The following is a 26663-nucleotide window of genomic DNA, read 5'->3' as shown; positions in this document are numbered from 1 at the left end:
TTACCTCTAAAATCTGCTCATGTTGATGTGCACCAGGATTCATGTGTCCCACTATGTATTTCCTCAGTGAAAATGAGTTTTTAATTAGGCTTGCCCCTACATGCATAAGAGTGTTTTATGATACCCATTTGTGATTTGCACCTGGCAGTGACTGTTATGCCCAGGTGATTTTATGTCAGTGCAGATGCAATTCAAAATACTGAAAGCATGTCCCAAGAGATTACCCCCATATTTGAATATTTCATTTTGCTGCTTAAAACCTTTGTAAGGTAGGATTGTCAGGCTAAAGTGTTGAATAATGAGGATAGAAAAATAAGATATAGTATATCTAATTAACAGTTTGAGATTTGAGGCAGGGGTAGGAACATTTCTTTTCATTGGTGTGGGCTTCCTTAAAGAGAACTGAATTTGCTAGGGAGCAGGCCCTGAAGCCCAGAAAACCTGTTAAGAAAAAGTAAATGCACCAGAAGTGGGCATATTTCAATGCTGTGAACTCTGACTATGGGATAAGTAACTGTTTATTAATATTTCAAGAAGAAAGTCTTGACCCATTCTACATGAACAGAGGGGAAAGGTCAGAAATAGGGCCTTCAGTTGCATTACTAATTTAAAGTTACTTCATTCACTCATTCAGTTGTGTTTACTGAGCCCTTACTGTTTGCAAAACATAGCCCTAAGAGCTTAGAAAGTACAATTCAGCAACAAATAGAGACAATCCCTGCCAACAGTGGGCTCACACGCTAAAAGCCACTTATTCTTTCTACCTGTTATGAGTTTAAGTTGTACATACCTAAACTCTCTCAGACAGGTGATGACCTAATCTATTCACATAATGAAGGAGCAGTGAGATCCAGTAGATCGAGCAAGGGCTTGGGAGTCAGAAGGACATGGGTTCTCACCCTATTCTTCCACTTGTCTGCTGCGTGAACTTGGGCAGGTCACCTTCTCTGTGCCTCAGTTATCTCATCTGTAAAATGGGGATAAAGACTGTGAAGCCCCACGTGGAACGGGGACTGTGTCCAACCTGATTAGCTTGTATCTACCCCAGCACTTAGAACGGTGCTTGATACATAGTAAGTGCTTAACAAATGCCATTATTATTATTATTATTATTAAACAACTGTGACAGTTAAGACATTCAACTTTCTATCTCTATTCCTGCTTAATCTCTTATGTGGAATCCAATTTTCTTTTAAACACCTACTTAAAAGATTCCCCTACTGGGAAGTCATGACAGTGAAATCACACATTCCATAGAATTCCACTAAAGTGTGCAAAAGACATAAGCCTCTCTCTTTAGACTCTAAACTGCTAATAAAGATGGAGAGTCTTCAGGGACCCTGATATCAGGGAATATTTCATTTTAGAGAAAACATGGTAGTGCTTTCCAGGACCAATTCTCCCTTTCTGACACATCTCTCTTCATTTGCTACTCCCCAGGTCTGCTGGTTCTCCCCAAGCTAACCTTCTACATGTAATTTACTCGTTATTCTCTAGCCTCACTCCTTTTGTTCCCGTGGGATGAAATTCAGTCAGACCACAACTCTTGCCATTTTCAGACCTTCTAAAATCCTTCCCCATTTAATTACCTAAATCCCAAGCTGTACAAAGCCTCCATCCATTTCTAGTGCTGAGAACACATGCCCATTCTCAATTTTTGCATATGTATTTATTCAGTTATTAATTTTGATCATTCTAGCTAAACATTACCATCTGTCTTTCCCGTTAGCAGGAAGCTCTTAGTGGACTGTGAGCATGCCTCTTCTAAGACTTGTGTTTTCTCCAGAGCTTAGGGCAAAGTATTGCCCACAGTGGGAACTTGTTAAATGCTCATGCTAATACTAGGGAAATGAAAGACCTCCACTGCAGAACTCTATTTCGAACTAGTCAGTTCAAAGGATTTTATTTGATTTGGTTGATCTTGGTCATCTGTTTCTTCCCTTTATCCCTCTTTTGTCCTCCCTGTTGAATAATTTGACATTTCTGTTCACTGACTACTAACTCTTCCAGGGCAGGGCCCATCTCTCTTAGTTCATTTTAATGCCAAACTGCATCTAGTATTGTAGTTTAGCACCTCGTGTGTGCTAAATAAGCACTGTTGAATAACCAATGAGAAAGCAAAGGAGAGAGAGATGAAACTCAAATCTGCTTTACTACATTTTTCGCTGTTTTGATAAAATAATTAATGGGCAAAATTGTTCAAACAGGCTAAATGAGTATTCTGGGGCAGTTAGCCATTCAATTGTTACATTGGCTTTATTTCCTTGGATAGTGCACATTTAGATACACATATATTCATTCAATCATATTTATTGAGAATTTACTGTGTGCAGAACACTGTACTAAGTGCTTGAAAAGTACAGTCATAAAAACCATCATCAGTCTCTAATAATACCAAGTATGGTATTTATTGTTTACTTTGTGTCAAGCTCTGTTTTGGGGTTGCTACAAATGATGGGGTAGATATAAACAAGTTAATAAGAATGGACACAATCTCTGGCCCATGTGGGTCTCACAGTGTGTAATATAGCCTATATAACCTGTTACAGGAAATGAATTAGACCAGCGGGTGGAATATAAGCAACAAAAAAAATGGATATTATGCAAAGACCTTGGTAAAAGCATCAAGTTAATAAAAGACATTAGACTGTAACCTCATTGTGGATATGTCCGTTTATTGTTGTATCTCCCAAGTTCTTCAATATGGTGCTGTGAACACAGTAGGTGCTAAAATAAAATACATTTGACTGCCTGACTGACATTTCAGTGACATCAGTCCACTTAAGGAATGAGAATGGTGTGTTAGTGATCAATGCTAAGTCTAGAGACATGAAAAACAACATTTTTTTTCCTTTGACAAGAACAGTGACAGAGAGATTTTGACCATGAAAAGCTGATAAATAAAATAAATTAAAATTTTAGTGGGGTTTGCGTTAGAAAATATAAAGCCCTTCATGTTAGGATGGCTGATGACATGTACTTAATGATGAAATGACTCAATTGGCGAAGGTAACCACAATTGTTATTTCTGAAAAGTTTTGTGTGAATACTAGAGTATTAGAGAGGGGTGAGTTAAAAACTGTTTTTGTGACAGTTAAGTGGATGTTTAGTTTAATATTTTCCCTTAGTTTGACTTAGCGTTAAGAAATCCAGAAATATCTGTGAACCTTTAAAGACTGTCAAGACTATAAAAAGTAGCACAGATTTATAAGCAGATTAGCTTGATGTCCAACAAACTGGGTTTATGCTTGAAATCAAGTTATTAGATTGGAAAATTAAGTGACTATAGGAGATGAAATATTGATTCATTTTCTTATAAAGTACATTTTATTAGCCTCGGTAAATCTATTCCACTGATCATAAACAAGTTGGAAAACTTTCCATATCTCCAAAATAAAAAAAGCCTGAGTAATATTGTTGACTAGTAAGAAGAAAACTAAATGAAGCAGATTGCTGATGGACTACCTTAAAGTCAGTGGTGAAGAGTTTCCGATACACTCCATTTTATTCAGTCAGCCGTACTTCTTTATGTTGTGCAAATGAATTCTCCCTTTTGAATTACACAGAACTGTAAGCTCATTATAGGCAGGGAATGTGTCTGCTAACTGTGTTGCCTTGTACTCTCCCAAGAGCTATACTTAGTAAGCGGTCAATAAGTACAGTTGATTGATTTAAATTACATGTTATAAATGACATTTTTACATTCCTGTCTGTCTCCCCTTCTAGATTATAAACTCACTGTGGGCAGGGAACGTGTCTCCTAAATCTGTTGTGCCATATACCCCAAGCACTTAGTACAGTGCTCTGAAAATAGTAAGTGCTCAGTCAATATCATGGATTGAATTTATATTCCACGTGAGGAGGATAGACTCTGACCGATATGTATGATTTGACATTTATTAAAGAAAGGATGAGAAGGGACAGGAAGAGGCAAAAATAGTTTATGATGTAGAAGAGAAAACGAGGAGCTGGAAGGCTGGAGTTTCCAAATACACTTACCAGCTAGTTATCTCTTACAAGCTACTACACGTATCTCTACCAAAGCCACTAACTTTGTACACTATAGCTAAAAGTAGCAATTTACTGGCTGCAGGGAAAAATGACTAAAAAAGATGAGAAAGCACTTTTGAGAACCTTATAATGTAATTGACTTTTGAAAGACACACTCTTCAAATAGTTCACAGTGCTTGGGATGTTCATTATTCTTCTATTAGATTTAACTTCACCTCTGCTTTCTCCAGAGCACATGTTATGTGATTGCTCTTTGGTGTCAAAATATCCATTTTCTGCTCATTGACCTGCATGACTTTTATTAGTATTGTTATTGTGTTTATATAGCATTTCCTAAATACAAAAGCACCTCACAGTTATTTTAATCATCTCAATATACTGTGTGAGGGGAGAAAAATACCTTTATTCTCTTTCACTGAGGCCCAGAGCAGTGCAGTATCTTCTCTAATGTCACATAAGCAGTCACAACTGAACCAGGCAAGGAACACAGAAATGTTGACTCTGAATTTTCAGTTTATTCCATTTGAGTATTACCCTCCCATTATTAGTTTCTCTTTTTCTCCTTCTTGTCTGTTTTAGAATAAGGCCTTTTTTTAAATAATGTGACCCTGTTCCATGGTTCAGTCTTCTTATTCTAGTTGTGTTTTGCTCAGAAAATGTCCTTCTCTACTAGTCTATTAATAATCTTTCAGGCTTTTCATTGAATAACTATCTAGCTACAAGTTGTTGTCCTACCTTTTTCTTTTATTATACCATAACTTAGTGATGATTATCACCCATGTATTCTTTCCTAATCTTTTGCACCCAATTAGCACTTAAATACTGACTACTACTAGTAACAATAACGAAAGGTTTATAGTCTCTTGTTCAGAAAATTGAATACGGCACCTTGTATTTTCCCCAATCCAAAGGGTCCCCAAGGGATTAAAACTGACTCACTGCATTTTTTTAATTCATACAACACTATTTTAATATTTTTTCCCTCCAAAGACTGGTTGCTCATCTCCATTTCCCATCTCCCCTTTTAGAGTATAGACTCCTTGATAGGGTAGTGTCTACTAAATTCTATTGCACTCTCCTAAGGACTTAGAACAGTACTCTGGACAGGATAAACGCCCAGTAAATACCATTGATCGAGGCAGGGACTATGCCTCTTTGGGGACTTAGGGAAAGCCTCTTGGAGGAAATGTAATTTTAGTGAGAAAGTAAGCTCTCTTTGGAAATAGAGCTCTCATTGGAGATAGACCTCTCATTGGAAATAGAGATCTCATTGGGCACAGAACTTTCCAATCAATGAGCTCAGTATGGTGCTCTGTATATAGGAGGTACTTAATAAGTACTAATGAAAGAATGGTATAGAGGTTTCTCTAAAGGTCAAGCAACAGCAGAGAGACGTAAATGTCCCAGAAATCAATCAAAGTTCAATTCAGGGTAACAGTGTAAAGCTCCTGATATGCTTATTCTGCGGAAAAGAAGTATGGAGGAAAAAAAAATCATTCCAGCTCTGAATTTGGCAGACCCAGTTATTCATGGTTAAACATCCTGTTAAACATAATGCTGTTTGAAACAGTTTTAAAATTGCACTCATCTGTTGTTACACTTGCAAACATGTTCCATTTGCTAGAATATGAAACACAAGTGTAAGGAAAACATTGAACGAATACAGAATGGCAAAAAAGAAATGAATCTGTACTTTGAGCCAGTAACCTTCTTGGGCCTAGCAGAGCGAAATCGTTTTAGCTTCATGAAGGAAGAGGGTCTAATGGTTGAACAGGAGCTCAAGAGCAAGCTCTCCATTACTAATATGCTGGGCAGAACAGAGCTTAAAATTTTCAAGGGAAGAATAGAAATTCTCAGCATAGTTACTGTTGCTACCACTGATTAGGATAGTGTTTTCTGGATGTGGGGCAACTTATATTGGATTGGTATCTCATTAGTGCCAACTACCAGCAGGTCTTCAAGAATTCCTTCAGAGAATTAAGGCTTTGGATTTCTGATATACTATATGAAAAAAATTCAATGGTTAAAGATCCAGTAATAATTACTAATGACACTGTTAACATTGAGGCTTCTGGGGTCACATTTTATTGCAGAATTAATGAAAGTTGTGGCCATGTCTCTGTGTGTATGTGAAAAGGGAGCAAGGCAAGACAACCGCTGTTTACATTGCACAGTGGCTATCTACTAAGGTATTAAGAAAACTATTCACTAACTTGCTATTCATAGGCTATTCATGTTTCTTATTATTGCCAACTTTGGGAACTGGAAATCTGTTCTTGCCTTCTGCAATTTCAGGTGAATCACAAAATGGCAAAGGGTGGCAGTTATATCATGCTTTTTGTAGCTGGTATTTTTAGTCTGTGTATATTTTGATTCTTCAGTGACTGTAGGGAGGTCATAAAATTCTGGGAAATATTTATCAACAGAAAAGTACAGCATAAATCTTAAATTATCCATTGGTGACTTTGTTGTATAATCCTGATATAATAATAATAATAATGTTGGTATTTGTTAAGTGCTTACTATGTGCAGAGCACTGTTCTAAGCGCTGGGGGAGATACAGGGTAATCAGGTTGTCCCACGTGAGACTCACAGTCTTAATCCCCATTTTACAGTTGAGGTAACTGAAGCACAGAGAAGTGAAGTGATTTGCCCACAGTCACACAGCTGACAAGTGGCAGAGCGGGGATTCGAACCCATGACCTCAGACTCCCCAACCTGGGCTCTATCCCCTGAGCCACGCTGCTTCTCTGATATCTTCATCAAATATAAGTTACTGATTAATCCTACTCTGGTGGTGAAACATGTAAAAATAATATTTATTTGGTGAAGGTTTTTGGTTTTCGCTTGTCCAAAGGCTTTCTTGATGAATAAAAGGGGAAAGAGTTCCCTTTGAAGGACAAATGCTAGAATATCGTGGTACTTTCAGAGAGACATTCTTGTTAAGTTAACCAAAATTAATGTGATAGACTGGACAATTATCTTGTGGGACCACTATTCTAAGATCTTACAGTCTCCTTATATTGTGTAAGGAAAAACAGAACTGTATAGGAAGATTATAAGAGAAATAATAGGCTTAAATAACACATCTGACAGGGGGATACCATGAAAATTTACTTTAAGTGATTTACTGATAAATTCACCACAATTTCTTCCAAAAGGTGTCCTCTAGTTTGCTAAAATATGGAGGTCTTAAGAAAGTTTTGATTCCAGACAGATGCTTCAGCTAGCTATCCCATAAGCATCATCAGTTTAATCAAAGTCGATTCCTGAAAGCAGGTGGATGTAGCTTCACCTCCAACTTGATGAAATGACTTATCTTATGTCCTGTTATAGAGGTCATCAACACAAATAGGTTTTAGTAATCAGAACCTCATAAAAAGGAAGATTTCTTTTGTCAGTACATTTACAAGGACATTTTATTAAAGATTATTTTAATGGACTCCTATAAAGTCAGAAAAGTCATCATTGTTGAGGATATTTTCCCCTTTTGTGCTTCTTTCATTCTCTTTAGAAGAGTAATAAAAATAATTAAAGGGTCAAAATATGGGTGTTAGAAGGAATGCTTTAGGAATTGCCCGGTGGGCAGGGATTATCTGTCTTTATTGCTGAATTGTACTTTCCAAGCGCTCTGCACGCAGTAAGTGCTCAATAAATACGATCGAATGAATGAATGACTAGGTAGCCCACGAAAGAGACGGTTCAAGGCAATTTGATAACTATGTTCAAATGTATTGGAAGGATGTTGGATGGTGGTTCTCCTAGTCCACAGAGGACCAGACAAGAGTAGAAGAGCTTAAATTAAAGCAGGAGAGGTTTTGGTTGGGCAATAAGAAAAACATCCTGACTCAAATGGTATAAAAATTGGATTGGACATCAAGCTGAGGAATGTCTAGCCTGGGAGATTTTTGAGAAAAGAACAGACCTCATCTGCCCTGTGGGAAGTTGCAAATACCCTGGTGCTTCTGGTCAGTATAGTGAGCATAACAAAGAGAGGACCTGGCTATAGATGCATAGGTGTCTGTGTGTGTGTGTGTGCGTCAATATGTGTATGTAAATTAAATTGGCAGTCACAGGGAGCTTGTCATTTTAGAAGCTTGATGTCACCTGGGTAGGAGGAACACCTGTTAATGAAGTCTGCAGCTTCCTAAAGCCTGGGTCTCTACTAGACAGAAATAAACTCAACCGAACCCCATCTATAGCAATTGCTTCCTGATTTGGAACATTGGAGAATGCTGCTGATTGGGGAGTCCTTCAGTGATCTCCTAACTAAAGGAATCTTCCAGGCTATCCACTAGCATGAAAAATATTGTGCGGTCCAATTTGAAAGCCTGCAAATATGGTGAGTCTAAGTTGCAGTGAAATCTTGTTCTTTTCCTTAAATTTTTATTTCAGCAATTATATACCCACCCTCATTTTATTTTTTGTGCATATATATACGTTTCTGAAAAATTCACCCGATTCCTTTAATGGAACATAAGATGATACTTGTATAATTAATAAGGAACATTCCAAAGAACAGAGTCTCCATGCAGCAATTTTCCAGCCGCTACTTAGGAACAATAACGGCCTCTTGGAACGGTATGTCCTTTCTCCAGGTGGATCTAAAGCTTTTCCAGAAGCCCAGAGGTTGGGGGAAGGCCAATTGATAGTGCGGCAGCCTGCAGTTAACCCAGTATTGATACTATCTAATTTGGAGTTCATAGGAAAATTCCAAACCTTTTTTTCAGACTTTTGTTATTGTTTGTTATTTTTAATGTGGGAATCTTTGGGAGACACCAGTTATTCCAGACCTTTAACTTTCTCCCGAACCACTCCCTTCCACAGTTTTCTCACCTCCTTCATATCTTTCCCTAGTGACCTTGGCAACTGCTTTGTAGATAAATTTGGAAAAACAGTGTTTGTCTCCCAAACTCCCTTCTACGCCTATATTCACTCATGTTTTTCCCCCCAATTTCTCAAGCGCAAGATTCCCACCTGATTTCATGACCTACCCACTCTACCTGTACATCTGTTCCCATCCCTTCACACCTAATAAAAATAATTGCTTCAGTCTTTCTTCCCTTCTTAACTGTCATCTTCAACCGTTCACGATCTGATGGTTCCTCCCAATTTGACTAGTCTGTAAACTCCTTGGGGCACTGTCTGCCAACTCTACTGTATTTTCCTAAATGTTTAGTTCAGTACTGTGAACACAGTAAGTGCTCAATACATGCAATTGATTGATTAATTAAGCCTTGTCTGCATTCAATTGCATCTTCCAGTTATCACCTCATCTTCTTGACACCATTTATTCCTGCCTAAACTCTTTAAACAGCTTGTAAACATCCAGTGCCTTCATTTCATCTTCTCTAATTCCCTTCTTGACCCACTACAATCTCATTTCTGCCCTGTTTACTAAACTAAGGTCATCTAGTGGCATCCTGGCAAATTTGATGGGTTCTCGTCTATCCTAATCTCTCTTGCCCCCTCATCCTTTTTTGACACTCATGACCACGCTTTTCTATCGGAAATCTTGGATTATACTAACCCAGTTCTATCCTCTTTTTTCATTTACCTATCTGGCCACTCTCTTAGTCTCCTTTTCTGGGCCTTCTACCTCCTAACTGTAGATGTTCCTCAAGACTTCTGACATCTTTCTACTTCTCACTTTTCACTCCCACACTTGGCTGCCATATCTATGTGGATGACTCAACCTCCTACCTTATCAGCAGTCTCACATTTCCTCTTGCTTACTGCACAGCTCCACAGGGATGTCCTGCTGGCACTTCAAGTTCAGTATTTCTAAAACTGAACTCATCATCTTCCTTCCCAAATCCTCCAACTTCTCCTGTCTCAATTAACAGTATCACCTGATCATTGGATTCAAGACTGGATTCATAAACTCTCTTCCTCTTATTTATCATATCTCTTCTATTTTGTCTTAGTTCACCAGCTCCTTTATATTTCAGCCCACCCTGAAGTAATTTTGTATATACTGACTTACATGCCCTACTATTTAAGCACCAACTCAGTTGCATAGTTCAGTTCTCTCTTTCCTCCTAATTTGTGTTTGTCTCCTCCATTAGATTGTAGGCTCTATAGGAACAGGGATTGACTCTTTTTCTTCTATTGTACTCGATCCAATTGATCAGTGCGGTGTTCCTCGTACAGTAGGTTCTCAGTATATATTGTTCGATTGTACTTTCCAAGAGCTTAGTACAGTGCTCTGCACAAAGTGCTCAATAAATATGATTGAATGGATGAATTAATGTTATTTGGGCTAATAAGCAACAGAGGGTGAAATTGACTGGGAAAAACACTTACCATTAAAATCAGCAATCCTTTTTTTTTGGACCTAGTTTATTATGTTGTCTTCTTAACTCTTCAATCTATTACTAAAAAAGGTATTCTATCCGACGTAATCATCTTAATCTAATATGAACCTATTTTGGCTGTAAGAACTAATGATTAGAGCTGTTCAGATTTCATTCTCCATTATAATTAAACCACAGAAACCAGCTCTGATTTTTGTAGCCATATCCTTATCAGTGACGATTGCAGTGGAGGAGAAAATTATTTCATCCAAACTATATGAGGATATAAATTTACACGACCTTAAAAATGTGTGTTCTTAGATAAAAAGATGATATGGTTAATGGAGTGGTGATCTTTTGTTGATTGTGTTCAAGAGGACATTAAATGCTGGCTAAATTCAGATCATAACAGATCTAAAGAAATGGTAGATATTTCTGCAGATGATTGTTATTTTTGAATAATATAGTGAATAAGGGAAGTCCCCAAAGACTGTAAAGGACAAATACAGTGCTTATTGTTTAAACATTAGAAAACAAGTGAGTCTAAAAATTATAGATCAGTGTGCTCAACTCATTTAAAAACCTGGAATGATTTGAAAGTTAATCTGGCAAACAACTTGAAGTCCTCAAAGAGCCCAAAGTTGTAACTAATATGAATGCGTGATGTGAATACTTTAGACCAATTTAATTGCCTTAAAATATGGAGTTGTATAGACATATGTGTGTGTATGTAATATATATATGTATATATATATTATATATAGCGAGAGAGAGAGTTGTCTATTGGGTGTTAAGATAACTCTGCTGATAGTGAGGTTTTTATCATTATCCGTGGTGAAACAGCTGTAATACAGTGAGACTTCACAAAAGAAATGCTCCTTTCCCATGTACCATGTTCATCAGCAAACTAGAAAACTAGATCTGGCCTAAATCAGTCCATTTCTTTTGAGACTTTGGAGTCTCAATGACTTTTGAGAGTTCCACATAAATAATACATAGCTTTTCTGGAGCCCTTCTTCGTGGCAGAGGGACTGGCTATTAGTCCCAGATGAAAATGGTATCTGTAGGAAGGGAGAAAACTGTAACATTTAAAAGGCCCTTTATATAAAGTGAAATAAACAAATACATCACTCCCATCCTTTCTAAGTAAAATAAATAATCCAAAGGGGCTTGGAATGGTATAAACTGGTCAATCTGCATTAGTGGTTCTTCATTCTTGATGGAATAAGCATTGGTTTAATAATACTAGACCATTTATACTAGACCATACCTAGATGCACCCCTAGATGCAAGGCCAAACCCAAAAGTTAGCTACACTGGCTCAGCGTTATCTCAGAGGCTAATACCCAGTTGTGTCCTGTTAGAGGTTACTGTAGGGGAAATTTTTAATGGGCTGAAGGGAAATTGCCGTAACCTGTCTTTCTCAGGTAGGATCCCTGAAACCATTCCGTAAGCACCTCTCCGTCACCCTCCCCAGCTCTTACCTCTCTATTGATGAGTGACACTTACTGAACATTTGCTATGTGCAGAGCACTGTGTGCCTATAAATAGCCCGGCAGAGAGAGGAGTGGGAGTGGGAAGGGTGCCTGGAGAGGAGGCGAAGCGACACACTTTTGCCTGCAGAAGGCCAGCCAGGCTATCACAACCTCAGGCCCACCAGAATCCTAACCTCGCTCTGCCAGTGACTTGTGTGGCAGAAGTAGAGCATGTTCATTAAGTCTGTAGGGCTTGACGAGGGTTTCCCACACCTCAGAAGGTAGGAGTGGTGTTCAAAGAGATCCTCCTGAAATTACTAATGTGCTATTTCAAAACCAGAATAAATTTCTACAGGGTAACTTAAAAGCAACACCCAGATCGAAGAGTGTACTCACACGCAGCTAGAAAAAGGCATCTTGGCTGACTGCACTCTCAGCAGTAAAACCTCTCCCGGTGGAATACAGCTGAAACTGAGTCAGCAGTATACAAAGCTTAGCTGATACAGTCCTGGGATATTTAATCCTAGGTATGACAAGATGCCCTGTTCTTGATGGTTCTCTCCCACCCCAACACTGATGAGAGAGGCAGCTATCCTGCTTTTGGTCACAGTGACTGTGAGGCATTAAAGGAAAATTAAAGGAGTCCCCTCTAGACTGAAAGCTCCCTGAGGGTAGGGAATGTGTCTTCCAACTCTGTTGTACTCTCACAAGTGCTTAGTACACTGCTCTGCTCTCAGTAAGTGCTCAATAAATACCATTGATTGATTATGAGTATCTGGGATCTTCCCTGTTCATTTTTCCCATTTGTCTCTCCCTATCTTTGAGTGTGTTGTTGTGTGTCTCCCACTTATGCAGATCTCTCCTGTGTGTGTGTGTGTGTGTGTGTGTGTGTGTGTATGCTCACCTTCCCTGTCTGTAACAGCAGCAATATCAACAGTCTTTATCTGGTGTCTATTGAGTGCAGAACACTGTAGTGGACCCTGGGGATCAACAAACACAAGTTGAGGATACCCCGTGCACTTAAGGAACTTACAGTTTAATGAGGGAAACAAGCAGAGATAAGTCACCAAATAGACAATAGAAAAAGAGAAAGAACATAGGTATAGATGATGAAAACAAAAGTAAACAAATCAATAAACAAAGATATACGTGAGTGGTAAGGTGGCTGTGTGTATCTCCATTGTATGATGTCACTTGGCTTCTCTCTGCCTCTCTGCTTCTGCCTATGCCTCCTACCTCTGTCTCTATCTCTATTCCTCTCTTTCTTTTCTCCATCTCCTTTTCCACCTGTCCTTTCCTCTGCGTAACCAAACCTGCACAATCACCCACCCTTGAACCAGTGGCCTTGCCCAGTGACCCCAGGGCCTGGAATACCGAAAATTATAGCTGTAAATGACATTGGCTCTGAAAAGGATCTTATTAGAGTAGTGTTTTCAGTTTAGGTTTCTAAAAACCACGATGTGAAGAAATCAGAGAATGTAATAATAATTGTTGTATTTATTAAGTGCTTACTATGTTCCAGGCACTGTACTAAGCATCGGGGTGGGTACAAGCAAATCAAGTTGGACACAGGTCCTGTCCTATGTGGGGCTCACAGCTTCAATCCCCATTTTACAGACGAGGTAACTGAGGCTCAGAGGAAGAGAAGTGACTTACCCAAGGTCACACAGCAAACAGGTTGCAGAGCCAGGATATCCCAATGACGGTTGGAGGAAAAGACCCAGGGTTTCTCTCAGCTCCTTGGGTGTTTTTTGTCTCGTGCCAAGAATCTCAACTTGAGTTCTCTGGTAGACCTTGATAACTTGTGCCCACTTTCTAGTCTCTAAAAATTGTTTTATTTTTTCTGTCTTTCTGTCTCCACTCGTTCTTTCCTCACCTCATGCTTTAGTTGTTCCCTGTTAAGCCACCTATAACCCTCAAGATGTTTTAAAACCAATTCTAAATTATTTTGCATTCGTACGCGGCCACGAAAATCATCACTGGCCCATGGGACCAGGACCTAAAAAGGCAATTTCCCTTCAGCCCCTAAAAATTTCTAGGTGGGCCTAATGAACCTCACACAGCAGGCCTAAAAGAAATGTAAAATACTCCCCATCTCATTTTTACTTCCTCTGCTTGATTTCATAGGTATAATAATAATAATGTTAGTATTTGTTAAGCGCTTACTATGTGCAGAGCACTGTTCTAAGCGCTGGGGTAGGCACAGGGGAATCAGATTGTCCCACGTGGGGCTCAGAGTCTTAATCCCCATTTTACAGATGAGGTGACTGAGGCACAGAGAAGTTAAGTGACTTGCCCACAGTCACACAGCTGACAAGTGGCAGATCCGGGATTCCAACCCATGACCTCTGACTCCAAAGCCTGTGCTCTTTCCACTGAGCCACACTGCTTCTCGGGACATGGCGAGTGTATTTACCAAAGTGAAATACTTGTGCTTTATTTTATTTTTGCCCACTTTCAGTATTACAGGATATAAAATAGATGTGTTTTATATTTACCTTACCCACATATTGTAAAATGTAAAGGTACATCTAAAATATCAACTTCAAGCTCACAACATTTTCAAGAAGATCAGGAGAAGGCAAGATTGCATTATTTCCACCTTAGGTTTTGAGGGAGCTGAAAATAGTAACAGTATGTGACCTGCCTAAAATCAGCCAGGGATTCAACAGTGGAGCTACAACCAGGTTTGAGGATTCATCCTCTCTACCAATGTTTGAAGAGAAACTGAAATATGAGGGTTGGTGCTACAATAAAATACCAGTCCTACATTTAGTCTAATCTCTCACTGTGAGGTTAAACTAGGAATCTAAGTGATGGGAAAATGGTCTAAGAATCACTTGATTGGACCGCTATTCATGCTCTGTCTGATTCCTCTGAGCAAATGGCCTTGAATGTGTCCCTCTCCTTTTGTGCTTTGCCTTGAAATATTAGGGTAATGGTCCTCATAAGCTGCCTTATCTTCCTTGGGGTGTATGCGAGGGGCAATGAGGGAAAATTGAATTTTGGTAAATGCTAAATGTGTGTTGTTACTGAATGAACAGGTGACTTGTAGTTTAATCCAGTATTGGAAATGACTCCTGCCTTTTTTCCCTGATGACTGGTACAGTTGGGAACAGTCACAGAGAGAACCAGAACAGTGGTCAAAAGGGAATTGATTAGCCCACACCGAGAGCAGGAATTAGCAGTTCCCAAAGCCCAGTAAGTAAAACCTCTGAATGTAAAGCTGAGCTCTTCCTTTTGTTCTTAGACCTTCATCTCATCCCATGACCTGTGTCACTTCTGACCCGATGATTTCACTTCTCAAAACAAGCACGCTTTCTGCCTTGGATTCGATCAATCGGCAACCTATTTAATAGTCACTAGTAGGTTTAATGCCTCTGAGGAACCCCCTACCTCTGTCCGGAAACTGAAAATTACATATCTATGGCTTCTAGAATCAATACGCAGCTTCCTGAAGCAAGCCCATTGCTTTGAACCCCAACTTCAGGGAATAGATAGTGGATAGATAAGCACATCTTTCACAGGAAAGAGAGTATCTCTCTTTGCCTCAGCTTAGAGAGAGCAATGAATCTCTCAAAAGAAGGGATTTGAATTCCAGTTTTTTGCCTGCATTCTTTTGCTGCATTGGGTGCACTGCAGCAAAACTGTGCATTGTGGAACGTGCACACCAGAGGCTCAGTAGTTCAGCAGTTCTTGCCTATTCAACATAAAGGCTAAAGAGCAAAAACAGATAAACCACAGGATAGGTTGGATCCTTAATAGGATGTGCTTCTGTTTTGTAGTAAAATGTGATGCTGTACAAAACATCCTGTAAAGGAGGATACTGAGTTTAGGGGAAATTGATTGTTTTAAAGCACTTGTTCAAGTTCCATCTTCATTTTTATCAGCTCATTACAGATCAAGGTTCCTGATATGAGGGGAAATAAGCTACAGTGCCTGAAGGCTACTCCTTTATAGGCGATAGACCCTCAGTTATTTTATACTACTGTGGAGAATCAGGTGTTGTGGTGGCATAGTGGTTTTTGAGGCAAGCCAGAAATAGTCCCGAGTTCCCGAATACCCCCAGTAATAATAATAATAATGATGATAGCAATCATTTAGCAGTGTACTAAGTGCTGGAGTAGAATCAAGATTAACAGGTCAGTCACCGTCCCTTTCTCTCATGGGCTTCACAGTATAAGTAGGAGGGAAAAGAGGTATTGAAATCTCATTTAACTTCACAGTATAAGTAGGAGGGAAAAGAGGTATTGAAATCTCATTTAACAGAAGAGGACACTGAAGCCCAGAAAAGTGATTTGCCTAAGGTCACACAGCAGGCAAGTGGCCGAGTCAGGATTAGAACCCAGTTCCTCAGATTTCCAAGTCTGTGTTCTTCCCACTAGATCATGCTACTTCCCTAAGCAAGAAAGGACTCACTCTTAAACCACACCTTTCCACCCGAGGCTCCTGGGGTCTGTTCAGAATCAGCAGATTAAAGCTGACTGTGTCCCAGGTCAGGATTTATTGCAAGTGATTGTGAAAGAACCTATAGGCCTGGCCCCTTGCAGGGGAATATATTTTTAAGCTTTAGACAATTATTGGCTCTGCCTGGTGGGGAACTTTTTATTCTTGTGTGGGCAATCAAATCACCACTTGCAAACCTGTATGCTACATTATCTAAAAAATTAAAGATTGAAAATATTTTTTTTTGGTTTCCTCACATAAGAAAATTGAAGTAGAAGCTAGACTTCCCGTGTAGGTTGTAGAATAGCTTGAAGAGTGATTTTTGTCAGCTGTGACTAGTTTAGATAAACTGGTAGGCTGGCCTTTGGTGTAAGCCGGAGTTTTGGGACATCACAGTAAGCTTTCACACACCTTCCTTTCTTTTCAGAGACTGTGGAAGTTGATCAATTAATCAGCGGTATTTATGGAGTGCTCCCTGTGTGTCGAGCATTGTACTATGTTTTTAGGAAAGTTCAATATACTAGAGTTGGTAGATATGATCCCTGCCCACAGGGAACTCAAAGTTTAAAGGGCGAGAGAGACTGTCAACTTCCTCTAGACTGCATGCTCGTTGTGGGTGGGGAATGTACCTATTTATTAGTATATTGTATTCTCCCAAGCGCTTAGTACCTTGCTCTGCACATAGTAAGTGCTCAGTAAATATGATTGAATGAACATTATTTTAATTATAGATTGGGAAGTAGTAGAGTCGGCCCCAGGATAGAAAAGGTTGAGGTAGACAGAAAATAGGTTGGCATTAGAGGAGGAGAGAGTGTGGATTGGGTTGTAGTAGGGAATCAGTGAGGTTAAGTAGGAGGGAGGGAGTTGATTGAGTGCCTTAAAGTCAATGGTAAGGAGATTATATATGATACAGAGCCACCTCTGGGCAACGATCGGAGCTGTTCTAATAGTGGGCTGAACTGAGAAGCAGCATGATTTAGTGGAAAGAGCATGGGCCTGCAAGTCGGAGGATCTGGATTCTAATCCCAGCCCTGCCACTTGTCTCCTCTGTGACCTTGGGCAAGTCACTTTACTTCTCTGTGCCTCAGTTATCCCATCTATAAAATGGGGGTTAAGACTGTGAGCCTTCTGTGGGATGGGTTGTTTCCAACATGATTAGCCTATATTTACCCCAGTGCTTCGTTCAGTGCCTAGCTTACAGTCTAGAGGAGGAGACAGACATTAATATAAATCAATTACAGATATGTACATAAGTACATAAAAGTTATTTATTTAATGTAAATAAATTAGAGATATGGACATAGATGAGACACAGGAGTCCCTAACTCTGGCTTTCTAAACTGTATCGTAAATTATTTATATAATGTCTACCTCCCCCTCTAGACTGTAAGCTCATTATGGGAAGGAAACATGTCAGCTAATTCTGATGTACTCCCCTGAGTGTTTAGTACAATGCTGTGCATATAGTAAGCGCTCAATAAATGCCATTGGATTGATTGATTCATTCATTCATTGCCTAGTGAGTGTTTGGGCTTTTTCAAAGATCCAAAGTGGTCAGTCAAGGCACCGATGTTGTGGATTGCATTTCTAGATTACAAGATACATCAAATTTTACCGTTTAAGAAGTATGGGATTTTAAATAATGTTTTCTGAAACTCCCACATTCCCCAAATTGCAAATGGCCAAGGACAGTTGTCCAGATTGCAACTTCCTGCTTCCTCCTGGTCCACCGTCCATCAGGCAGCCTGGCATGGCCCAGAATGAGCAGACATTGTTTTCCTGAGAGGGCAAAGAGGCAGAGTTGAACAGATGTGATGCCCTGTGCCCCATCTGAACCTGGAACCGGAGGCCTGGCACCAGCAGCCAAGCAGGAAGCTACATGAACAGCACTTTTATATCTCTGCATTGCATGTCATGATGGTGGGTAGCCAGCTGTTGTGAGAAATATGCCTTAGGGTTATGTTCTGGTTGTTGACTCAGGTGGCATCCAAAACAGCTCACTCCCTTGAGACAGTGTGCCTTCTTAATGAATGTTATGTTGGATAAATTAAGTTCTGTCAATGGATTAGAATACGTTTTTAAGGTGAGACTTGTGTTTTCCCTTCTGATGAATAAGATATTTTAAAGGCAATCAGATTGTCATTATTAACACTTGACAACAAGGCCTATAAAAATGTCTAAAACTATCCAGTTTGGCACTTTGATAGTCAAAATAATGCAAAAGCACTGACTTTTCCTGCTCTTCACTAACTTTGTAATATTATTTCACAACAAATGTAAATGCCCTATTCTGCCTTTTCTAATATCCAATAGAATATTAATTGTACAATAAATGAGAGTTTTAGTGACAGTTCACTTTAGTGGAGTCTTTAGATCATAACTGATATTTGTTAGGAGAAACAGACTATAATGAATCCCCTGCTGATGGATCATCTTGAGGATTTTATTAGGAATAGTTTCCTCTACCTAAATATATTAGGTGGAGGAGATGTTAGGAAACATAATGAGACCAGAAACAAAAAAAAAGCATCCAGAGGGTACATATTTCTTCCTCAGCAGGCTGTATTTAAAAGGAAGTTCCTATTTAATTAAGCCTTGCAATACTACATGAAAGATATATGGCAAGGGAAGAACAGGTGGAGAAAACACTGGGATGCAGTAGTCAAAATGGGCGAGGATAAGTGGTTGGATTAGCATAGGCATAGTGTGGATGGAGAGGAAAGGGTGAATTTTAGTGATACTGTGAAGGTAGAACCTACAGGATTTGGTTACATATTGAATATGTAGGCTGAATGAGAGAGATTAGTTGAAGATAATGCCAGGTTTATGGGCTTGGGAGATAGGTAAGATAGTGGTTTGTCTTTAATAATGAGAAAGATGGGAAAGAGCAGGGTTTGGGTGGGAAGATGAGGAGTTCTGTTTTAGATATATATTTGAGGAGCTTAAAATCTAATGGGCCCTTCATTACGGGTTCCATTTTCCATCCCTTTCACCATTTTGGGCACTTTTCTCTAGTTTCTCACTAATCCTTTTAAAATGAAGAGGCAAAATTAGTCACACTGTTGCGGTAAGGGCATGATCAATGTTGAGGTAGACACAGGAAGCACTTGCCATCCATGGTCTCTCAGTATCCTGGATAGCCCAACTGTCCCATTCAGGCTAGTACGGCTTCTGTGCTTCCAGTGAGGACTAGCCAGTACCTAGGGCTGGGAGGTAGATGTATGGTGGGCAAGAGGGGAGACAGAACACAAAACCAGGTGGGGGAAGAATTAGAGCCTGGCAGGAAAAAAAGAATTGGAATTCAGTTGATCATTTGTATTTATTGAGCACTTATTTTTGTGCAGAGCACTGTACTAAGTGCTTAGGAGAGTACAATATAACAGAGTTGGTAAACCTGCTCCCTTCCCACTAGGAGCTATAGTCTAAAGTGACTCAGTGACTGCAGTGACTTGGGGCAGAGGTGGAGACTGATGGAGGTGGAAAATGAGAGTCCATGGTGGAATGACAAAGAGGATCTTCTAAACTGGAAAAGTTATGCCAGAAACTAGCCAAAGAAATTGGAATCTGGCCTGGCTAACAGGCCTGGGAATCAGAAGGACCTGAGTTCTAATTCTTGCTCTGCCACTTGTCTGCTGTGTGACCTTGGGCAAGTCACTTAACTTCTCTGTGCCTCAATTACCGCATCTGTAAAATGTGTTTGCGACTGGGAGCTCAATTACCTTGTGTCTATCCCACTGCTTAGTACAATGCCTGGCACAGGGTAAGTGCTTAACAAATACCACAATTATCATTATTATTAGTAGTATTATTATTACTAGTGGTTGGGGATTAACCTGAGCCCAATTTCAGCCGTGGTGTCTGGGAAATATGGATCCTGGTGAGGCTTGAGAGGAAACTGTAGCCTGGTGTTGACACTCCCAGAAGTCCTGGTCTGAGCAGCAGGTGATAGTGAGAGCCAGAGTCCTGAGACAAGGAGAGGCACGTTCTGTTGGAAATCCGAACCTTGAAGGGTACAAACTAGGATCTAACTTTGGTGTTCACTTTTTAATAGGATCACAGGTAGGATTTCCTTCAGGCTTTTCTGACTGTGAAAACCCCAACCCAGGGTGTGCAGCTAAACAATCTTTCATCCATCTGTATATATGAGTACTTGGCTTCTGATCGCCATGTGCTCATTTCCATACTGGTACCTGTTGAGCAGCATCTCGCTCTTAAAAGGTCATTCCTCTAATTTCATTGAGATGACTGAATTTAGTGTCAGTTTTCGAGGGGTAACCAATCCTAACCAACTTGTCACCCATGCTGTGCACGCAATAAGTGCTCAATAAATATCATTGACTGATAATAAACTTTTCAAATCCATCATCGTCTTCACTTGGTCAATCCATCATCCAAACTCATTGATAAAAATATGAAATAATTTGGATCTCTTTAGGGCACAACTCGATCTGTCCTTTATCCACCCCTCCATCCATCCCCTAGAGTAACACCAAGCCATCGATCACTTCTTCATCCCCCTAACATTAGTATGGTACCGATGATGTATAACTGGCTTATCGCAGCACTCAATGATTGTGCTCTCCCCTGCCAATGCAGCAGAACACTTTCAAAATCCTTTTCTCATTGACTTCCAAAATCATTATGGCCTTAAATAAATTTAATTTTAATGAGCTGGCTTTCAGCCAGAAGCACAGGAAAGATGAGAAACAGGATGAGAGTTGAGTGCTACTTATGTAGTCGTGGCCTTAAGGATCAAGTCCTATTACAATCCCTCCTAGCCTTTTTGTTTGAATAAAAAGGCAACAGTACGAAGCCCAGAGGAATTCTGGAAAAACCTTGAAGACTCCTGAGGTGACTTAATTAATCTGAAGATAAGTATGGTCACAAGTAAAATCTGAAGTGGGTTTTGAAAGTTTGGTAAGAGAACCGCCAGAGATTTCCCAGATGTGGATAATTTCAGGACAAACAAGTCTTTTCATTTGTGAAATATTTACAGAAAGTTGCATTTTGGAAAGTGTTTCTGACATGAATCAGTGGGTGGGTTAGCAGTGAGTGAAGAAGAGAGCTAAAATGAATGGGCATTACCTTTTGCTTAGCTTAAGCAGCAACTGGAACTGAAGAATGGCCTTACCTAAGTCACAAATACCAAAGAACCATCTAGCCCTTGAGAAGTTGTGTTATCTAGTTTAAAGGGCTTCATGGCCCTTGAAGTCAGAGGACCTTGGTTCTAATCCCAGTTCTGTCCCTTGCCTGCTGTATGACCTTGAGCAAGTCACTTTTCTGTTTCTCAGTTTCCCCTTATGTAAAATGGGAATCTCATATCTGTTCCCCCTCAGACTATGAATCCAATGTGGGTCAGGGACTGCATCTGACCTGTTAATAGTATAGCTACCCCAGAGCTTAGAATCGTGCTTGGCATATAGTAAATGCTTACCAAATACTAATTATTATTATTATCACCATCATTATTCCCATATTCTGTCTCTGATAAAGGCAGAGGATCCTTAGAGGAAGAGTGTGATGGCTGCCCTCTTTGTTGTTCATCCTCCAAATCCAGGATGTACCTTCTCATCAATCAATCAATCAATCAATCCTATTTATTGAGCACTTACCGTTTTCAGAGAACTGTACTAAGCAGTCATGAGAGTACAACATAGCAGAGTTGGTAGACACATTTCCTGCCCAGAATGAGCTTTATCATCATCCATGAATCTACCCAAGCCCTTCTTGAATTTATTGATTTTTCTACCTGCATAACTTCCTGTAGTAATGAGATCAACAGAGAAAAACAATTCAAGCCTTTCTAGTGTCCCTCTAGTTCTGGTTTTGCTTTCACCCTGAACATCCTTCCATCAAGTCCTTTCCAGTTTTCTTTCCAGATTTCAGAATCCTAATCTTTCCTGCCAGGCTCCTGGCCTTTCACATATTTTAGTTGCTATCTTCTGAACTTTCTCCAGCCCGATTTTGGGACCAACATGCTTGTAAATATTCCAGCACCAAAGTCTGGGAAGGCATGGGGAAGAGTTGACCAAAGTCTTCATATCCCTTTCCCTAGTGAGTGACCTGGTTTGAAGGGAAAAAATTTAGAAAAAAAATGTTTTCCCATGTTTTTCCTCTGATGACTTGGTTCTGTCTTGGTACATCCACTCAAACAGCACTGAGATCAGAATCTTTTCTGTCTGTTTGCATCATCTTCTTCTTAACTCCTTCCTTCTGCTTTCGTTCTTCAAACACCTCTGCTCTCCAAGACAGTAGTCAAAGAGTCTCACCTGCCACCTTAGAGGTAGCATGATTGGACTATCTTAGATGCTGGTATCCTTTAGAAAAAATAATAATAATGGTATTTGTTAAGCACTTACTGTGTGCCAGTGTTTATAAAATGTGTTTATCGTCTCCTAAGTTGGGTATATGTTTCCCATTCTCTTTTTTTGTAATAACGTTTATTAAACACTGAATGTGCAGAGCTCTGTACTAAGTTCTGGGAGAGAGTACACAAGTGAGAGGTAGATAATAATAATTATTATGGTATTTGTTAAACACTACGTGCCAAGCGCACGAGTGTTCTAAGCACTCGGGTAATCAAGGTAGTCAGGTTGTCCCTCATAGGGCTCACAGTCTTCAATCCCCATTTTACAGATAAGGCAACTAAAGCACAGAGAAGTGAAGTAACTTGCCCAAGGTCTCACAGCTGACAAGTGGCGGTGCCAGGATTAGAACCCATGTCCTCTGACTCCCAAGCCCGTGCTCTTGCCACTAGGCCGTTTGGTCCCTGACTCTCCAGTAACTCAACCAATGATATTTATTCAATGCTTATGGTGTTCAGAGCTCTTTACTAAGCCGTTGGGAGAGTACAAAACAACAGAGTTGGTAGACATATTCCCTGCCCTTAAGGAATTTACAGTCTAAAGGACTGCCTTCAGGAGTTCGCAAATGAGAAATAAGAAGTGGAGAAATCCTATAATGAAGAGGAGATAGCATATTTCTATTCCTAAATATGAAGTGATAGAAATACAAAGCAACATGAAAGACAAAATCACAGTCAGCAAGCCTGATAGTAAGAGGATCCGCAGGGGTCTCGTGGTGTGGCTGCTCAGATCGTCGAGAGTCCAGTCCCGATCAAAGCTTCCCAAAGTTGTAACTTGTATCGGCTGCCCCATGCCTTTGCTGACAACCTTGATGGCCACATATACACCGCTTTCATGTGTTTACCCCCTAACACTGCTTCTGAAAAGACTTGTTGGTGCAGTCTGAAATTTCATTCTTCACTTCTTCTGCTGTCAGTAAACCATATCTATCTGGATAATTTTATGTAATATGCTGATATATAGTTGTTTGTGGAAAAAAAAATAGTGTGTACGGTTGGTTTGGTCCAATCAATCTTTTCAGGCAGCTCATAAAAATGGGCCTTTCTTTCCAAAAGATCTCCATGTTTTCATGTGAGCTCGTTTTGGGCAGAGAATGTGTCTGATGTTATATTGTACTCTCCCAAGTGTTCAGTGCAAGGCTTGACATACAGTAAGCGCCCAATAAATATGATTATTAATAATAATAATGCACCATGAAAGCAACGTCAGCTTAAAGGTGAGGACCACTCACTCATTTTGGCATTTTATATATTAAGCAGAAAGTATATTGGCATAGCTGCAAATACTCTTCAGGATCCGTTTGAGGAGAACAGCTCTAACCTGCCAGCTTTCAGTGACTTTCTGCATTTAGATAATTGTCGATAGAATTGCTCAGGAAGGCAGCCGGATCCCTAAACTGGAGTGTGTTCTCAGGCACTGTACACACTGTCAGGTATGTCCTCCTTCCTCCTGTAAGACCTCCAGAAATGTTGTGCCCTTCCTGCTTGTTGATGTAAACTATAATGGGTAATTGGCCACTTGGTTAAGGGGCAGTTGATGAGATACTTCTTAAAACTCAAAAAGGTCCATATCCCCAAGATATTCATTTGGAGGGAATGACTTTATCTCCAGGTTTCAAACCCTTTGGTCTAATCTCTGCAATATGACTGAGTTAACTTGAGTTTGGATTAGGTAAATCTAATAAAGCCTAAGAGTGAGAACCCCAGTCTTTTCTATTACCTTATATGCACTACCAAGAACCCCTTACCAGGTGTGGCTGTTTAGTTTCCTCATTTTAGAAACATTCTGATTTCAACAAATGTTTCTTGTCAGGTCTAATTGGTGTTACACCTTTTCTGGAAGAGAGGAATGCATTTAGGAACTTTATTCAGCGGGACCGGACTACATACCACTTTGTCTCACAGACTGAGGCTTTTGGTTACTTGCTGTGACTCCTTCTGTATCCTGCACCTTGATGATGTCACTCACTGATGCTGGGAATTTTTTTTTCCTTTCTCCTTAGGATGTGATCAGCCTACCAGCTAAACAGAGACAGATCCGTTCTGTGTAGAGATTCAGCAGCAAAAATCGCAAATCGTCTTTGGACTACAGAAGGCACCAATGCCACTCAAAAGGCAATATACAAAATTTGAAAATCTTCCGCCCAATTCCAGACCCAGGATTTATCCAGAGTCAAAAGATGAATATCAGTATTTTATCTCTTCAATTATTTAAGAAGTGAATTCAAAACATTTTAAGCATATGAAGGGACTCAGAAATTATATGAAACAAATAGCCCATTCTTACCATACTACTTGATCTTCCCGGTGGTTTGAGAAACTGGAATGGTTATTAAGATGTGAATGTTATATAATGTTGCAATGATTTATGGAGTGCAGTTCTTTCTCTCTGAGAACTTGTCTTTTCCTTTTTACTTTCTTTACCCTTCTCTAGTCTTTTCCCAGCTGCCCTTTTCCCCTCCTTTTAATGCACTCATTCCTCTGTACTTTGGTTATTTCTTTTCACTGTAAAACTTGAGGACTGGCAGAATTCAAAGTGGGTCAGGAAGTGGGAATGCTATGGAGCAAGGTCCAAAATGTAAGAAAAGACTAGAGATAGAGAAAGGAATGCACCAGGGCAGTGAGTAATTCACTCAGACCCAAGAAAACTCACATTAAGCTATGCTCAGGTAAAATGGCAACAACATGTATAGGTTTCAGTGATTCTGTCACCACAACAGCATGCCGCCGCTACCAGTTTCATCACTCAGACTGCAGTTGTAGTGGAATTGGCAGGGGATGCGGTAGACGTGAGCGTAGAACTGGTATATTGTATTAGCGCTGCTTCCTCTGCTTGTTGGTGCCACCCTGTGCTACTCTCAGTTTCTGAATTCCCTTGCCAATGCCTTTCACGTCCATTTTGCCACCACTTGGCCCCAAGTGGGGTTTTTGAGAGTCCAACCAAGCCACCTTTAGGCAGGTGGGACAGAAGTTCATTCATTTATTCAATCGCATTTATTGAGCGCTTACTGTGTGCAGAGCACTCTAAAACCCTGTGTGAGGCATCTTTCTTTCATTACTTTCATTCTTTTCATTTTATGTTCCTCTCACTATTACTTCTCTGTTCCTTGTTTGGCTGCTTTTTCCTACTTTGTCTTTCATTTATCTGCCATGCCCTTCTTTACCCAGAATCTGCTATCTCTCTGTCTCTGTCTTTCCCCCGCTTCATCCTGATGATTCCTAAGACAGCCTCCCTCGAACCCCCACACTTCCTGCTTCTCATTGCTACCTCTCTTCTGGAAATTTTGCTTTCATCTTTGGTCCTCTTTCCTGCTGGGTCTAAATACTTTTCTATTAATAATAATGATAATAAGTATGGTATTTTTTAAGTGCTTACTATGTGCCAGGCACTGTTCTAAGCACTGGGATAGATACAAGGTAATCAGGTTGTCCCACTTGGGGCTCACAGTCTTAATCCCCATTTTATAGATGAGGTGACTGAGGCACAGAGAAGTGAAGCGACTTGCCCAAGGTCACACAGCAGACAAGTGGAGGAACTGGGATTAGAACCCACATCCGCTGAATCCCAAGCCTGTGCTCTTTCCACTAAGCCATGCACCTTAATACCTTCTTCAGTCTTTGAATTTCTCTTGTGTATCCTGGCTTTTATTTCTTTTAAAATCTGTTCTAACTAGCACCCTGTAATTCCCCCAAAGACCTAACCATTGCTACTTGAAATCTTGCCCTCATAAGGGTGTAGTAACCAAAATTTATTTAAATAGGGAGGCTTCCTGTTGATTTATGTAAATTCTTCTGGACACATTTAAAAGCACAGAATCTAGTTTCCTAGTGGAATCCGAGTTCATAATAGGACTGGAATTTTCTTTATTCCATCTTTTCGTTTGAAACCTTCACTTATAAATCTCTAGTTAATAAAATAAGTTTCTCTTACAGAGAATGTGGAAATAAGGAAGCTCACCTCTCTTCATTAAGCCATCATTAGCTGAAAGAATGTGGCACTGAAATATTTTAGGGACCTTTCATTTAGCTAATGCTAATTTAGCTACAGATTGTTGACCTGGATTGAATTCC

The 26663-nt window shown here is 39.9% G+C and overlaps 1 protein-coding gene across 3 annotated transcripts in view; it reads left to right on the top strand.

Moving 5' to 3' along the window:
- SCN1A (sodium voltage-gated channel alpha subunit 1) overlaps positions 1-26663 on the top strand; it is a 118974-nt gene that overhangs the window by 18657 nt on the left and 73654 nt on the right. For all 3 annotated transcript variants that reach the window (XM_029072105.2, XM_029072103.2, XM_029072102.2), the window contains one exon: positions 24596-24707. The gene's annotated coding sequence lies outside the window, so the exon portion shown is untranslated. The remainder of the gene's footprint in view (positions 1-24595; positions 24708-26663) is intronic.

Source organism: Ornithorhynchus anatinus, chromosome 9 (assembly GCF_004115215.2).
Source record: "Ornithorhynchus anatinus isolate Pmale09 chromosome 9, mOrnAna1.pri.v4, whole genome shotgun sequence".
Taxonomy (NCBI): Eukaryota; Metazoa; Chordata; class Mammalia; order Monotremata; family Ornithorhynchidae; genus Ornithorhynchus; species Ornithorhynchus anatinus.
This window is presented reverse-complemented; position numbering and strand designations above follow the sequence as displayed.